This window comes from Benincasa hispida, chromosome 10 (assembly GCF_027475165.1).
Source record: "Benincasa hispida cultivar pf3 chromosome 10, pf3_genome.v1.1, whole genome shotgun sequence".
Classification (NCBI taxonomy): domain Eukaryota; kingdom Viridiplantae; phylum Streptophyta; class Magnoliopsida; order Cucurbitales; family Cucurbitaceae; genus Benincasa; species Benincasa hispida.
In genome coordinates this window covers 24,728,413-24,745,774 of record NC_143487.1, presented here as the reverse complement: position 1 = coordinate 24,745,774, position 17,362 = coordinate 24,728,413, and positions in this window count along the sequence as shown.

The following is a 17,362-nucleotide window of genomic DNA, read 5'->3' as shown; positions in this document are numbered from 1 at the left end:
CACAAAAATACAAAAATTAACTGTTCTAATGCGATGAATGCATGCGACCACAATATTATGAATCTAATTCTTTTTGGACGCAATTTAACATGTTTTATTAATGCAAGCCAGTATTGTTTAAGAACTTAGTACTATGATAACGTGCATTTCTGTCTGTTATCATCTCTCAGGTCCGTTTTCATTCTTGTCTTTCCAACTTCGGGAGCATAATGATTTCGATCTTTGAGGTCTGAAAATGGAGGGTCAAACTTACGAGAATTACTAAGTGTTAGTAAATTCTTGACCAAAGTAGCAATAACTGAGTTACTATAGGAATAAGAGTTATTCTGGTGATAGTATCTAGTCAAGATTGTCTTGGTTCAAAAGAGGAATAATTGACTGCCCTTCGGTGGAGGTTACTCTAAACTTTTGAAATATCGTTGCAAAATATAATAATGATGGGTGCATTATTAATTTTTTTGCTAAACTTGATTGGATTTAAAAGATCAATGTTTTTTTACTAAAAAGGATATGTTTTTCTTTTCAACATGACTAGCTATTTAGTTCAACTATTCGCTTCTGAAAAACTAAACGGCGAAAACTACTCAACATGGAAAACAAATTCGAATTCAACATTAGTAATAGATGACCTGAGATTTGTCTTAACGGAGGAATGTCATCAGGCCCCTGCCTCGAAAGAAGCACAAGGTAAATATGATTTACTAGTTGTTCAAACATGTTTAGTGTTGTATGATACCTTAACCTGGATATTGGATTCAGGAGCCACTAATAATATTTGCTTCTCTTTTCAGGAAACTAGTTCCTAGAAAAAGCTTAAAGAAGGCGAGATCACCCTCAAGGTTGGAACAGTAGAGGTTGTCTTAGCCGAAGCAGTGGGAGACTTGAAGTTTTTTTTCAACAATACATATATCATACTTAAAGATGTTTTGTATGCTCCTAAAATGAGACGGAATTTAATATCTATCATATGTATATTAGAATAAATGTATAAAATATATTTTGAAGTTAATGAAGCGTTCATTTTTAGAAAAGATATTCAAATTTGTTCTGCTATACTTGAATACAACTTATATAAGTTAAGACCACTAAAGCTAAATTTGTCTTAAATACTGAGATGTTTAGAACAGTTGAAACTCAGAATAAAAGACAAAAAGTTTCTTCGAATGCCTATCTATGGCACTTAAGACTTGGCCACATAAATCTTAAAAGGATTGAGAGATTGGTTAAGAATGGACTCCAAAATCAGTTAGAAGACAATTCTTTACCTCTTTGTGAGTCTTGTCTTGAAGGAAAAATGACTAAGAGATCTTTTACTGGAAAAGGTCTCAGAGCCACAATACCCTTAGAGCTCGTACATTTGGACCTCTGTGGACCAATGAATGTCAAAGCTCGAGGTGGATATGAATATTTCATCAGTTTTATTGATGATTATTCACGGTATGGTCATATTTACCTAATGCATCACAAATCTGATTCTTTTGAAAAGTTCAAAGAATATAAGGCTGAGATTGAGAACCAGTTAGGTAAAACAATTAAGACATTACGATTAGATCAAGGTGGGGAGTACATGGACTTAAGATTCTAGGACTATATGATAGAACACGGAATCAAGTCACAACTCTCTGCACCTAATATGCCTCAGCAAAATAGTGTATCTGAAAGAAGAAACAGAACCTTGTTGGACATGGTTCGCTCAATGATGAGCTTTACTAAGTTACCTGATTCCTTTTTGGGATATGCATTAGAGACTGTTGTCTATATTTTGAATAACATTCCCTCTAAAAGTGTTTTAGAAACACCTTATGAGCTATGGAAAGGGCGTAAAGGTAGTTTACGTCACTTTAGAATTTGGGGATGTGATGACATAAAAATGAAATTATGCTGTATTATAGCTTATGCACACTACTGATGAAAGAATGAATCATACAAGCTCATGTCCCCGACAACGACACCATAAACTTGTAACGCTAAATTTATATCTTTAACTTTAAGCATGTGGACAAATATGAATATGAATGAATGAACAAATATATGCGTTAAAGAGAATTTTATGTGATACTGCGTCTAAATATATGCGTTATTAATGCTATGCTCGTAGTATGCAATGGAGTAATGCGTGTCACAAGTTTCCTTGCATTGAAACCAAGTATAATTCCAACGCAAGTTTCTCAGAATAATCTGAGGTCGAACACAGGGATTGTTTTCGTTAATGTGTTACTGATGTGGTATATGCGACCGGTTTTTACAATTAATAAAGAATTGTTATTTATACAATAATGTAAATTGCGATGAAATAAAATTGCGTTGATAAAATAAAACCTAAACTAATATGATACAAGATACAAGATACATGATACATGATACTGAGTTCGAGAACTGACTGTGAAGTTGTACAACGATTCGATGTATGTGATGGCAAGTCTTTATGATGTAGCAGAAAGAGAAAGAATAAATAGTAAAAACAACGCAAGTTTGTCAATTACGTTAAAGATGCAACTAAGGTTCTGCTTTCCCTTAGTGTACACCTCTTGGTGATCGGCCGCATTCCCATATCTCTATGATGAAACAGGGATGAACGTGATGAACGCAAGGTTGTTTCCATCTCTAGAAGTACTTCTCACTATAGTTAACACATTCTTTCAACCTTCTCTCGATAGGCGGAATAACATCTTCACTTCTGCTCTCATAGGTGAAGATGTCGTTGAGCATTCTTTAGCTAAACTTAATTATTTCCTTAGCACAATTAACTCACTCACTTAATTCTTTCTATTTACCCAGGGAATTAGGAAAACAACATGGAGAAAATGGATTATGGATGAACGAAAATAGACAGAGAGATGACAATGGTAATTATCATAACATTTAGTTATAGAATTAAGCGTTCGATACATGGTGTGAATGAAAGGTTAGAGAAGATGAATACAGATGATAAAAAAAGAGATTAAAAACAAATACAGAAGAAGTGTCAACGTCTTGACATAGATTCCGAACGGAGGTTTTGCTTGCCGGCGTGTGGAAGTAATGGAGAGGAGAGTTTCCCTCTGAGACTTGCTCTTTTAGTAGAAATGACCTTCGCACAGAGCTTCAACAGCGGGAATTGGAAGGATTCCTTACTCAGAGAATCACCTCTCGGCCTTGTCTCGTGATTATCTCGGATCTACTCTGGACATTCACTTCAGACCAGTCTCTCTCTCAGAATCGATATATGCACGTCTCTATGTATTCATGTATATTTTTTAGTGAATTTGCAGACGCTATTTATAGGTGAAGCTTGGCTCTTTGACTTTGTGGTCCCCACTTTATGGTTATGGTAGTTCCTGAAATGTCGGAGTGAATATTCCTTCTATTATGCAATCAACCCATCAGAAATGCACAATTGAAAGCTGTACATTTGTCAGAATCCTCTGCAAATGCGTTGCTCTTTACATCTTCATTGATCGTCGTATGCGGTGTTATTTTTTATTACCGCATGCGGTTGAAATTTCGTTGATCACTAAGCTCTTGATCGATTGTCGCATGCGTCGTCATTGCGTTGATCATCTCTTCGTTCTCAATTGATGGGTGCAATGCGACGTAGATGCATTGTTTATTTTATCTTTGAGCCATTAACGCATACGGTGACTAATTTCCTGCAAAATAGAAATTGAAACACTCTATTATACCATCTCAATGGTGTTAGTGAGTGTATTGACGACAATTTATAATTCTCGCATTTCTTAGCAAATTTCTATACTATCGATGAAACTTTTATTTCTTTTTGCCGCAATATCTAAATAAACAGTATAAATAACTTGTATTCCTACAAGTTATCAGGATGCCCAACACACGTGTTGGTGCAAAATCCTAAAAAATTGTAACGTCATTCAAAATTATGCCTATTTGTAGGTTATCGAAAAAAAAAACAAAAAGTGGTCTATTTTACGATCCTCAAGAGAATAAGGTATTTGTATGAAAAATGCCACATTCTTAGAGGAAGACCACATAAGAAGTCATCAACCTCGCAATAGATTAGTATTTAATGAAATTTCCAAAAACGCTACAGATAGAGCTAGTTCATCTACTAAAGTAGTAGATAAAATTAGTACATCTGGTCAGTCACATCCTTCTCAAGAGTTGGGAATGCCTCGATGTAGTGGGAGGGTTTTTCATCAGCCTGACCATTACTTGGGTTTAAAGAAACACAAGTCATCATACTTGATGACGGCAGAGAGGATCCATCGACCTATAAACAGGCAATGAAAGATGTGGACCATGATCAGTGGGTCAAAGCCATGGACCTCAAAATGGAGTCTATGTACTTCAATTCTGTCTGGGAACATGTAAATCAACCAAATGATGTAAAACCAATTGGTTGTAAGTGGATCTACAAGAGAAAACGAGACCAAGCTGATAAAGTACAAACTTTTAAGGCTCGACTTGTGGCAAAGGGTTAGGTTATACCCAGAGAGAGAGAGTGGACTATGAAGAAACTTTCTCTCCCATTTCCATGCTTAAGTCGATTATTGCCACCTTTTATGACTATGAAATTTGGTAGATGGATGTCAAGACAGTCTTTCTAAATGGTGATCTTGAAAAGAGTATCTATATGGCTCAACCAGAGGGGTTTCTTGCACAGGGCCAAGAAAAAAATGTTTGTAAGCTTCACAAATCCATTTATGGCTTGAAACAAGCTTCTAGATCTTGGAATATAAAATTTGATACTGCGATCAAATCTTATGGCTTTGAACAGAATGTTGAGGAGCCTTTTGCTTACAAGAAGATCGTCAATTCTATTATAGCCTTGTGTTGACGATATTCTACTCATTAGGAATAAAGTAGGTTATCTAACTGACATCAAGAAATGGCTAGCAACACAGTTCCAAATGAAATATTTAGGAAATCCGCAGTATGTTCTTGGGATTCAGATTATTCGGAACCGCAAGAATAGAACACTAGTCATGTCTTAAGCAACTTATATAGACAAAATGTTGCCTAGGTATAAGATGCAGAATTCCAAAAGAGGTCAATTACCTTACAGTTATGGAATTCATTTGTCAAAGGATCAATGTCCAAGACACCTCAAGAGGTTGAGGATATGAAATGCATTCATTATGCTTCCGCAGTAGGGAGCCTGATGTATGCAATGTTATGTACTAGACCTTACATATGCTACGCAGTAGGGATAGTCAGTAGGTATCAGTCCGATCCTGGATATGATCATTGGACTTCCGTTAAAAATATCCTCAAGTATCTTAGGAGAACGAGGAACTACATGCTCGTGTATGGTACTAAGGATTTGATCCTTACTAGATACACTGACTCTGATTTTCAAACCGATAAAGATGCAAGAAAATCTACATCGGGATCAATGTTCATTCTGAATGGAGGAGCAGTAGTGTGGAGAAGTGTGAAGCAAAACTATATTGCGGACTCCACAATGGAAGCTGAATACATAGCTGCATGTGAAGCAGCAAAGGAAGCAGTATGGTTGAGGAAATTCTTGACAGATTTGGAAGTTGTCCCAAATATACATCTGCCTATCACTCTATATTGTGATAATAGTGGTGCAGTTGCAAATTCAAGAGAACCAAGAAGCCATAAGCGCGGTAAGCATATTGAGCAAATACCATCTGATCCGAGAGATTGTACATCGTGGAGACGTTGTAGTAACCCAGATATCTTCTGAGCAAAACATTGCTAATCCTTTTACAAAGGCCCTCACGGTTAAAGTGTTTGAAGGTCACTTACAGAATCTAGGTCTACGAAGTTTGTAAACTAGGACAAGCGGGAGAACTTTTGGGTATATGCCCTAGTTTATTGTATTCATATGTTTATTGTACTCATATGTTTCTCACTTAAATTCAACATTGTGATACTCCACTAGGAGTTTAAGTTTGTTGAATTTTATGTCTTAAATCTTGTAGTTTGTAAATTAATAAACATATTCTGTTTTGTTTTTCAATAAAGTTGTTATTGAAATTGATGGTGGGGGGACGCTGCTGGAGATGCGGGGTTAGAATCTGGAGCAAGGAGGAAGTTTGTAAAGTGTTATGGAAGAGGGGAAAGAGGCTCAATGGGAGGGTCGGTGGGCAAATGATTAAAGGAAAAGGGTCCAAGGGTAGTTGGGTTTTTTTTTGCAGTGATCGTTTTTGGACTTTTTCCTTTCCCTTATCATTGTGGTGCTGCTTCTTTGGTTTTGGTTGTTGCGGCGCATTTAGATCTATGAGGGGCCTTTTGGTTGGAAGCTTGGAGCAATGTGGGGAATCCTTGAGAAGCATTCTAAGGATCTTCACATGAATGAGGCTGTGAACTTCAGGCATGGGCTCTTCGCCAATGCCTATGCCCACAAAGAGGCACAGGCTCGAAATCGTCCACGAAAAGAAGTATTGGCCTCTCACACGGCCAACAAAGCCTCGGATCTGCTTCGTAATAAGCTGGCCTACATCGATTGGAATGCCTTGCGCGATACAGTATGCGGCCATCACTCAATCCCTTGAAATTGTTTTCTCATGCGTTGTTGGGATGAGTCTCCATTTCACCAAATATACCCAAAGTCGCGCCTGTAGAAGCAGCCTCGAATTTGTTAAAGATACCAACCACTTTTTAGCATATCCTCCATGTGTTCTTCTTTAGGATCATCAATTAACTTGTTACCCGGTGCTTCCGGGATATTCTTCAACTTGTATAGTTTATTGATGTCCTTTGCGCTGAACGACACTACCCTCTCTTCTATGATCACTGCATCTTCGGTGGCAAGCAGCTGGTCGTGATAAAAGGCCCTCACTACCGCAGGAATAATGACGGATGGGCATTGGCAGAAAGTTTCCCACCCATGCTCCAACACAACACTCGTGATCAGATCTGGTAGTGGCGTCAACGCAGGGAAGAAACCCATCTCCATCATCATCATTTTCTTTCTTTATTGCTGGGCGCTTCCTGGTCGATGCAAGCTCGTTGCTCTCAACTTTAGCTTCGCTCTTGTCTTGAGCGGACGCAAGGTGGGATTTTTGTCTTTGTTTGCGTTCTCTTTCCTTGCGTTGCTCTTCCTTTTCCTTTTTCCATTCCGCCACTTCTTTTCTCTTATTCTCTCTTACGCGCTGCACATTGGCCTTGCGGCGTCTTTCCTTCTCCTCTTTCTCCTTCTTGTCTTTTTCTTCTTCTTCTCTCATTTCTCTCTCAAACTGCTCTGAGGCAAGCAAAATGCGTTGCTCATCCTCGAGCCTTCTTCTTTATTCTTCTGCTGCCTTTGCGTTGTCACAACACACATCTTCATCGTGAAGTTTCCTGGCCAGATCGCCTGATGCGATGATTTGGTGCGCATGTGACAACTTTTCTTTCTTCTCCTCTGCTTCTCTTTTTCTTCTCTCCGCTTCTTCTACTATGCGTTGGAAAAATAATGGGTCACTTGTAGACCCTTGCGGCGCATTCTCCTTGCGACGCTGCATAAGAGGGGTGATGTCAGGATCTTCTCTATCTTCAGTAGCAACCATTCTAATATGCGGTGATGAAACTTGAGGTTGCGCTGATGCTTTGGCTTGCGTTGACACCCCCTCTTCCACCCTTGTGGTGGTTGATTCTCCGTCAAAATTTGGGCTTTCCACCCTCTTCCTTTTCTTCTCCTTCTTCAGGCGCTTCTCTTCTCGCCTGCGTTGTTTCTTTTCACTCTCTTTCTTTTCTTTCTTTTCCTTTTTCAACCGGGAAGCTTCATCTCCTTCCAGACATTTTTCTTTACTTTTTCTCTTTTTCTTCCCTTCGGCCGACTCCGACTGCTTCTTCGCTCCTATAACCTCCAAAACAATCTTGATGGGTCCCTCATTGGAGTCTATTGGAACAGTCTCCTTAGGATCCGTAGTAGCCAGGGCCATTCTTCGTGAAGCTTTCGCCATTTCCTCCTCTGAAGGCAGGGGCTGGTTTACAATTCCAGCTTCCGGTAGCCACCCCTCCCTTTTCATATTACTCAAAATGCTCCCAAATACCTCTTTGTTGTCTCTACTCTTCAGTTCACTTTCTGACGAAGGTACTGGGAACGCCACCTCAGGTCTAGTGGCAGAGGCACTCTCCGTGCTCAGCCCCTCTCGAATGGTGAGTGGTTTGGCTATAGAGGACTTTCGTCGGGGTTTTCCGGCGATTTTTGAGGAAGGCTTGGGTTGGCCGGCGAGGCGGCGGCCAGCAGCGAGGAATGCCACCTCCCGTGCAGTGACGAGGGCTTGGGAAGGCAATGATGGTAGGGAAGATGAGTATGAAGATTGTCCGGCCATGGTTTCAATTGAATGAAAGAGTTAAGAAAATTTTGGTATGAGGAAGGGAATCAGAAGGGTATGGTATACAGAGGAAATTTTAGGGTTTTTCGCGAGAGATTTAAATAAGCTCCTCGGTTGAAGAAGGTGAGATTTATAGGTTAGCCTTGATGGGCCCAACGCAATCTCTGCGTGGTTGGCTTCGATATTCTCAAAAGGCCTACCACCGCGCCCTTCCCATTATGATTTAGCAGAAAGGACGTCCTTTCGTCTGCTAAGTCATAATTCCCTTGGAAGCTTAAACGATTCGACTACTCTCTTGCAAAGATTTTGTCATTTTATTTTATTCGGATGGGTACAATTTTAATTATTAACGCAATGCATCCATTACCGCAAATGCATATTTGCGAAGGACGGGCACAACATATGCATTAGCGCAACACACCCCTCAACTCAATGCATTTCTGGAGGATGGGCGCACGGTATTTCTACCAGTGCAACACTACCTTGACATAGTACGTTTTTGCTATGGACGGGCGCAGTGTACATACACGTGCAACTCATCTGTCAACGCAATGCATTTGAGGAAGACGGGCGCAAAGTGTATCTATCAGCACAAGATACACCCGCCGTCACAATGCATACCGAATGTTTATTAAATTTTATTTTTATTTATTTTTATTATTTTTTTTCATCACATCGCAACGCTTATCCCCAAAACCAAGTTGATAAGACTTTGCGGTGTTCATTTTCTTTCTAATAACCATTCACAGCAATGAAAGATCAATGCAATATTCAGACAGGAATATAAATGAATTGAACTAAGCATGAAATTAAACTAACGCAAGTAATAAACTAAGTTGAATAACAAAATACTAAAGCAATAAACTAATTTATGAAAACAGTAAAGAACCCATTAAAGAAAGCAATAAAGAAAGCAGTAAAGAAAGCAGTAAGAAAGCGATAAAGATAGATATAGGGATGCTGATTGAAAGAGATTCTTTAGGGTTACTGCAATAAGATCCCTGCAAGCAGTCAATCCTGCTTACCTAAGTCGATGGTCTCCATGCGTTGTTCCACATTGCCCCCATAGTAGGGCTTAATTCTTTGACCATTGACTTTGAATGTGCTGCTTCCATCCTCAGTTGTTAGCTCCACTGCGCCATTGGGAAAGATAGTCTTAATGCGGAATGGCCCAGACCAGCGGTCCTTCAAGTTTCCTAGAAACAATCGCAAACGTGCATTAAATAAAAATACACGTTAACATACGAAGAACGTCTTTTTGCTTATGCGGTCGTCATACCACTTCTTGGTTCGCTCTTTATAAAGCTTGGCATTTTCTTAGGCATTCATTCGCCACTCGACCATCTCGTTCAACTGCAACTTTCAAACTTCCCCCGCACTTGACAGATCAAAATTCAGCTTTTTACTTGCCCACATTGCCTTGTGTTCCACCTCAAGAGGTAGATGGCAAGCTTTTTTGAAAACCAGGGCATATGGGGATACTGATCGAAGTTTTGAAGGTAGTCCTATATGCCCAGTGCTTCATCAAGCTTGGGTGACCAATCTTTTCTAGAGGTATTGACCACCTTCTCTAAGATGGTCTTGATTTCTCTGTTGGAGATTTCTGCTTGCCCATTGGTTTGTGGGTGATATGCAGTTGCAACTCTATGGCTGACATTAAATTTGATCTATAGGTTGATGATAATGTGGTTGATGAAATGTGTGCTTTCATTGCTAATCAAGGCACGGGGCGTTCCATATCACGTGAAGATATTTTTCTTGAGAAATTTCGCCACCGTGGCCGCATTGTTTTTAACGCATGCGATGGCCTCAACCCACTTTGAAACATAATCAACCGCAACCAAAATATATTGATGACCCTCTGAAGGTGGAAATGGGCGCATGAAGTTGATTCCCCATACATCAAACAATTCAATTTCTAAGATCGAAGTCAAAGGCATTTCATCCTGTTTGGGCATGTTCCCTGTTCTCTGGCATCTGTCGCATTGCACAACATGGGAATGGGCATCCTTGAATAGCGTTGGCCAAAAGTAGCCACTCTGTAGGACTTTTGCGGCGGCCCGCTGCGCCCTAAAATGTTCTCCATAAGGGGACTCATGAAAAAATCTAGAATGTGCTTGGTCTCGTGCTCAGAAACGCATCGACGCAGAATATGATCAGGTCCAAGTCGATACAAGAATGGGTCATCCCAGAAATAAAACTTGACTTCGTGTCTCAACTTCTTCTTCTGCTGGTATGAATAGTCTTCTGATACTTAGCCACAAACTATGAAGTTTACAATATCTGCATACCATGGAACATTAACGCATACCATCATAAGTTTCTTGTCAGGGAATCTTTCTTCAATTTCTTTCTCTTTCTTCTGAACCTCGCAATTTTCTAACCGTGATAAATGATCTGCGACTTGGTTCTCAGTGCCCTTCCGGTCTTTGATTTCTAGGTTAAATTCTTGTAGGAGTAATACCCACCTTATCAATCTTAGTTTTGCATCCTTTTTTGTCATGAGGTATTTGATCGCAAAATGATCAGTATACACCACTACATTTGATCCAATCAGGTACTGCTGAAATTTCTCCAGGGCAAACACCACTGCGAGCATTTCTTTCTCTGTGGTTGTATAAATTTCTCGTGAATCATTCAGCGTCTTACTGGCATAATATATAGGATGCAAAATCTCTTTGCGCTGGCTCAAGACTGAATCCATAGCATATCCACTGGCGTCACACATCAACGTAAATGGTTGCGTCCAATCGGGCGCAACCAAAATAGGTGTGATGATGAGTGCATTTTTCAGCATGTGGAACGCTTTGGTGCATGCATCATTAAAATCATATTCGCGGTCAATCTCGAGAGCGCACTTAGGGATCTTGCGATCTGAGAAAAGTTACGGATGAATCTTTGATAGGACCTCACATGTCCCAGAAAACTCCTAAGTGTTTTCACATTGACTGGTGGTCGTAATTTGGATATTGCGTCAATTTTTGCTTGATCAACTTTCAACCCTGCCTTTGATATCTTATGACATAGTACTATTCCTTCTTCTACCATAAAATGGCATTTCTACCAGTTCAGAACCAAATTTGTTTCAACGCATCTCTTCAAAAAATTTTCCAGATTTCATAAACAAGAGTCATAGGCGTTGCCAAAAATTGAAAAGTCATCCATGAATACCTCGAATGACTCCTCCAGGAAATCTAAAAATATGGCCATCATAAACCTTTGGAAGGTGCCTGGTGCGTTACAGAGTCCAAATGGCATGCGATGGAATGCAAATGTGCTAAATGGGCATGTGAAAATTGTTTTGTCCTGATCTTCCGGCATAATCGCGATCTAGTTATACCCTGAATAGCCGTCAAGAAAGCAAAAGAATTCATTTCCCGCAAACCGATCTAACATTTTATCAATAAACGGGAGTGGAAAATGGTCCTTCTTTGTGGCCAAATTTAACTTGCAGTAATCCATGCATATTCTCCACCCCGTGGTTGTTCTGGTAGGGATTAATTCCTTTTTGTTGTTGGTGATGACTGTCATGCCCCCTTTCTTTGGAACGCACTGCACTGGGCTTACCCAACAGCTATTAGATATGGGATAAATGACGGCTGCATCAAGCCACTTCACAATCTCTTTCTTTACAACCTCTCTCATGGCAAGGTTTAGACGGTGCTGCCTCTCTACTGATCCTGTTTTTCCCTTTTCAAGACGGATCTTGTGCATGCAATACGAGGGACCGATCCCTCGAATGTCCGCTAAGGTCCATCCCAAGGCTTTTGCATATTTCTTAAGGATCTGAATAAGTGCTTCCTCATTTTCTTTGCTCAGTGAGGCAGAGATTATAACTGGTAGAGTGTTATTGCCTCCTAAATAAACATATTTGAGGTGCACTGTTAGCGCCTTCAACTCCAACATGGGTAGTTCTTCCAAAGATGGCTTAGTTCACTGCGTTGCTCATTCAGATAAATTTATTGTTTCAAAATCTGGTTCAGTTTGTATTACAACGCAATTCTCCTCCAACATTGCATCAATCTTAAAGTCTTCTTCCTCCAATTCTTCTCAAAACTCGTGCCAATGTTCTTCCTGCAGTTCTCCAACATACTAGTTGTTTTCCATATCACCTGGTATTTCAACGCGAACTTGACTTTCTGATCGTCGACTCTTATGGTAAGTTCTCCTTTCTGTACGTCAATCAATGCTCGCCCTGTTACGAGAAACGGGCGACCCAAGATGATTAGCATCTCAATGTCAGCTTCGTAATCCAATATAATAAAGTCAGCAGGAAAGATGAATTGATTCACTTGCACAAGTACGTCTTCTATCTTGCCCTCTGGATGCGCTATTGATCTGTCAGCCAACTACAACGTAACTGTGGTGGGTCTTGTGTTGCCAATGTTTAACTTCTTGAAGATTGACAAGGGCATCAGGTTTATACTTGCCCCTAAGTCACACAGTGCATTTTCGACTTCTTTACCCCCTATTGAGCATGGCAATGTGAAACTCCTTGGATCTTTCATTTTCTTGGGGATGTTATTCTAGAAGAGCGCACTACATTCATACATTAGTGCGATAGTTTCATTTTCCTCGATCTTTCTCTTGTTGGCGAGTATGTCCTTGAGGAATTTCACATAGCTTGCCATTTGTTCCAGTGCTTCTACTAAGGGAATATTGTTATATAGCTGTCAAAGAACATCCAGGAACCTCTTGAATTATTTACTATCATCTTTCTTTTTCATCCTAGACGGGAAAGTTGGAGGATCCCGCCGTACTTCCTGATCATTTGACTGTTCATTGAGGTTTCTTACTTGTTGTGTTTTTGGGGCTGGAGGTTGTGATGACTTTGATTCTGAGTCTTGTTAAGATTCATTCTTTGTAGAGGTAGTTGCTTCTGAACTGGTAGATCTGTTGTTTGCGATTGAGTGGTCATTATTGGTGATTGAGTCTTCTAGCCGTTTTACTAGATCCGATATTAGTGGCACGGGGACCATCTTCTTACCACTTCTCAATGTCACTGCTTGACATTGTTCTTTGCCGCTTAGTCCCGGTGCTTCCGAGCTACTGGGTAGCGTACCAAACGCTCTATTCTTAATCTCGTTCGCAAGCTGTCCAACCTGCACCTCCAAATTTATAATAGAGGAAGCTTGTGACTGCATGATTGGCTCGTTCTTCTCATTATATTGTTTCAGTAGTGTTTCCAAAGACGAGGTACTAGAAGAGGTGTTAGAAGAGGACGGTTGGTCGTGTGGCTGTCTACTCTGAAAATTACCTTGGCTTTGATTCTGATGACGGAAAATTGGAGGATTACCTCGATTCCCAGGATGACTGTTCTGATGATTCCTTTGGCCCCCCTGGTTGTGATTCCCTCCCCAACTGAAGTTTGGGTGATTTCGCCAACCAAGGTTATAGGTGTTGCTAAACGGGTCATTGTGAATAGAGTATACAAATTGTGGATTTAACGAGCAGACTTCCACTGAGTGCCCCTCTCCGCATTGGATGCAACTTATTGTTGCCACTTGCGTCAGCGCATTGGCTTTCGCTGCACTTTGAGAGAGATGCCCTTGATTAATAGCCATAGTTTGGAAGAGCGAGATTCTTGTGGCCATCTGGGCAGCCAGGGTGGCCATTGTATCAGCTGGTACAATGGCACTTTCTGCTCTTCTTCATTCCGAGCCTCTTCCCCCATATCCATTATCCATCCAATCATCTATATTTCGAAAAATGTGATCTAAGATGATCTTTGCTTCCGTATACTTGTCCATGAACCCTCCTGCAGTGGAGGCGTCAACAACTGCTTGCGTTGATCGATCCAAGCCATTATAAAAAGTTTCCATCAGAATGTAATCGGGAATCCTGATGTGCAGAAAGTTCTTCACTAATCGTCTGAATCGCACCCAGGCGGTGCTTAGAGTTTCATTTTCCATCTGTTCAAAATTTAACACGTCCCTCGTCTTCTTGCGTTGACGACGGGCGGGAAAAATTTCTTTATAAACCTCTCAACCAACGGGTTCCATGAGTTGATTTCATTTGGCTCTAGTGAATGATCCCACCTCTTAGCCTTATCCTGTAGTGTATACGAGAAGAGATACAACCTAATTCCTTCAGGAGTCACACCAGGTATGGAGAATGTGTTGCACATTTCTATGAAGCTGGTCAAGTGAGCATGCAGGAAATAGCCACGTTCCTTCTTCGCCTAATTCAGTTCTAGCGTGCTCGCATGCGAAATGTACGCTCGACCTCTGGCTCAGCTTCGAATTCTGGATTAGTTCCAATACTCATAAACCGTCAGCCTGCTCTCTGTGATAAACAGACAGTACAGCAGAGATCTGTCTTGCAAAATACCACAAAAATATTCAACACTAACTGTAACCAATCCTCGGCAACGGCACCAAAAATTTATAACAATAAAATTTTTTATTCTTTACGCATATACACAACGATGACTGAATACGACGATGCTCTATGCGCTCAAGTGCTTTGCGATAAAGATATTGTTGCGCATTACTACATTCTAGGGGTATGCGATGATGCTTAAATGCTTCGTAGTATGCGTTCATGTAGTGCGTGTCACAAGTTTTCTTACGCTGGAACCAAGTATAATTCCAATGCAAGTTTCTCATATTGACCTGAGGTCGAACACGGGGATTGTTGTTGTTATTGCGATACTACTGTGTTATAAGCGACCGGTTTAAAATAAAGAATAATGAAAGGGTTTGTGCAGAAAAGTAAATTGCGATGAAAATAAAATGTGCTGGTAAATAAAGTGCAAGAAAGTAAATTGCGAAGTAAATGACTAAACTACTAATGATACAGGGTGAGGTCTGACTGTGAAATTGTGCAAAAGAATCTAATGAATGCGGTGGAGTCTTGTGAATGAATCAGAAAGAGAATGGGTTGAGGGAAAGGACATCGCAAGTTTGTCAATCTCATTAAGGACATAACTAAGGTTCCGTTTTCCCTTGGCTTACACCTTTCAATGATCGGTCACGTTCCCATATGTCTATGGTGAAACAGAGATGAACGTAATGAACGCAAGGTTATTTCCATCTCTAGAAATACTTCTCGCTTTAGTTAACACATTCTTTCAACCTTCTCCCGATAGGCGAAATAACATCGTCACTTCTGCTCTCACAAGTGAAGATGTCGTCGAGCATGCTTTAGCTAAACTTAGCTGATTACCTTAACAAGGATTAACTCACTTGCTTAATCCTTCCCCTTTACCCAAGGGATTAATGACACATGATGGAGAAAATGGATGATAAGTGTGTGGAAAAAAACAGAGAGATGATAATGATTACGATAATGATATTTAAATCTAGAGATCAGCGTTTGATACATGATTGTGAATGAAAGATTAAAGAAAGATGAACACAGTGGATGAATGAAAGAATACAAATAAATACGGAACGAGTGTCAATGTCTTGACACAGATCCCGATCGGAGATGTTGTGCTTGCCGACGTGTGGATGAAATGGAGTGGAAAGCTTCCCTCTCAGGCTTGCTTTCCAGGTAGAAGTGACCTCTTGCATAGAGCTTTTTCTTCGTGAATGGAAAGAATTTCTTGCTCAGAGACTCACCTTTCAGCGTTGTCTCGTCGTTCTCCCGAATTTTCTTTGTATTGTCTCTTCAGACCAGCCTCCTTAACATTGAATTCGAGGAAGCTATTTATAGACCTTGGCTCTCTGTATTAGTGGTCCCACTTCGTAATTCTAATAATTTCTACTATGGCGTAATGGAAATATCCACTTTGCTCCACGATCAATTTGTCAGGATCGTACAACAAAAAAGTTGTACACTCGTCAGAATCTCCTACGAATGCGTTGCTCTTCACATCTTCGATCAATTTCCGCATGTGGTGTAGTTGTTTTGATCTCTTGTTGATTGCCACATGCGATGGAAATGCGTTGATCACTTGAATCCATGATCGATCGTCGCATGTGCTGCAATTGCGTTGATCTTTTCCTTTCTTGATTGATTGTCGCATGCTGTGTGGATGTGTTGTCATTTTGTCCTTGAGCAATTAACGCATGCAGTGACCTATTTCCTGCAAAACAAAGGCTTGGACATTCCATTTCGCCATCGCAATGGGGTTAGTGGGTGTGTTCATGACACTTTACAATTTTCGTATTTCTAAGCCAATTTCTATACCGTCGATGCAATTTTTCCTTCTTTTTGCCACATAATCTAAATAAAACAGCATAAATAACTTATATTTCTACAAGTTATCAACACCCCCGCACGCACGTCTCTACATGAATGATCAGGATCTACCATCTGTAGTAGTTTACAACACTTGCAAACATCTACAAAGCAGGTCGTATCCGTAGTGTCACTAGGATCATATATCCCATCTTAATCCTTATACTACAGACCTATTTAGGTTATCACTTAAGGCATGATCCACTTGTATATCACATATGCATGCTTAAGTTTACATAAAATAACCAAGGAGCTTTGTTTATTGGATATGAGTAAATGTTAGAATGAAATAACAATTATTTTTTTCATCAAACAGTGTGTAACATTACAAATAACAAGACTCTAGGAGAATTATGACATCAATCCCAACACATACGTGGTAGGTTAATAGTAATTTAATGTTATAAGTCTTATTAAACATACAATCTACTGAATTGAATATTCAATGTAACATTGATTGATGACCAATCAAAGTCAATTAAAACAGTAACATTAAAAGGTAAATAGCTATGCAATTTTATAAAATCCTTAAATATTAACTCAAATCCATATGTAAATCCAACAACACCCTAAGCCACTTATAGTTCACAAGAACATATTCTTATACGAAATTGAGGGCATTCGAGTAGAGAGAACGAATGAATAAGAGAAAACCCTATTCAGAATGCTCCTCCTTTGGTAGAAATTGCAATCCTTCTCTCCATTAGCACATCAGGAAGTTCAACGGTCTCAAAATCGGTCTTCAATTTTTACTCTTTGGCAATACCTCTCTTTTTGTTTTATCTCAAAATTAGGTTTGATTTTCTTCTCTCTAGGTCAGAATTCTCCCTCTCTATGTTCACAGTCGTCTAATTAATCCTCGAGTTCAAATTTGGCACCAAATCCTTGCCTAAATTATCAAGTTTGTCAAATAAGGAAAGCCACCGTTGCAATGC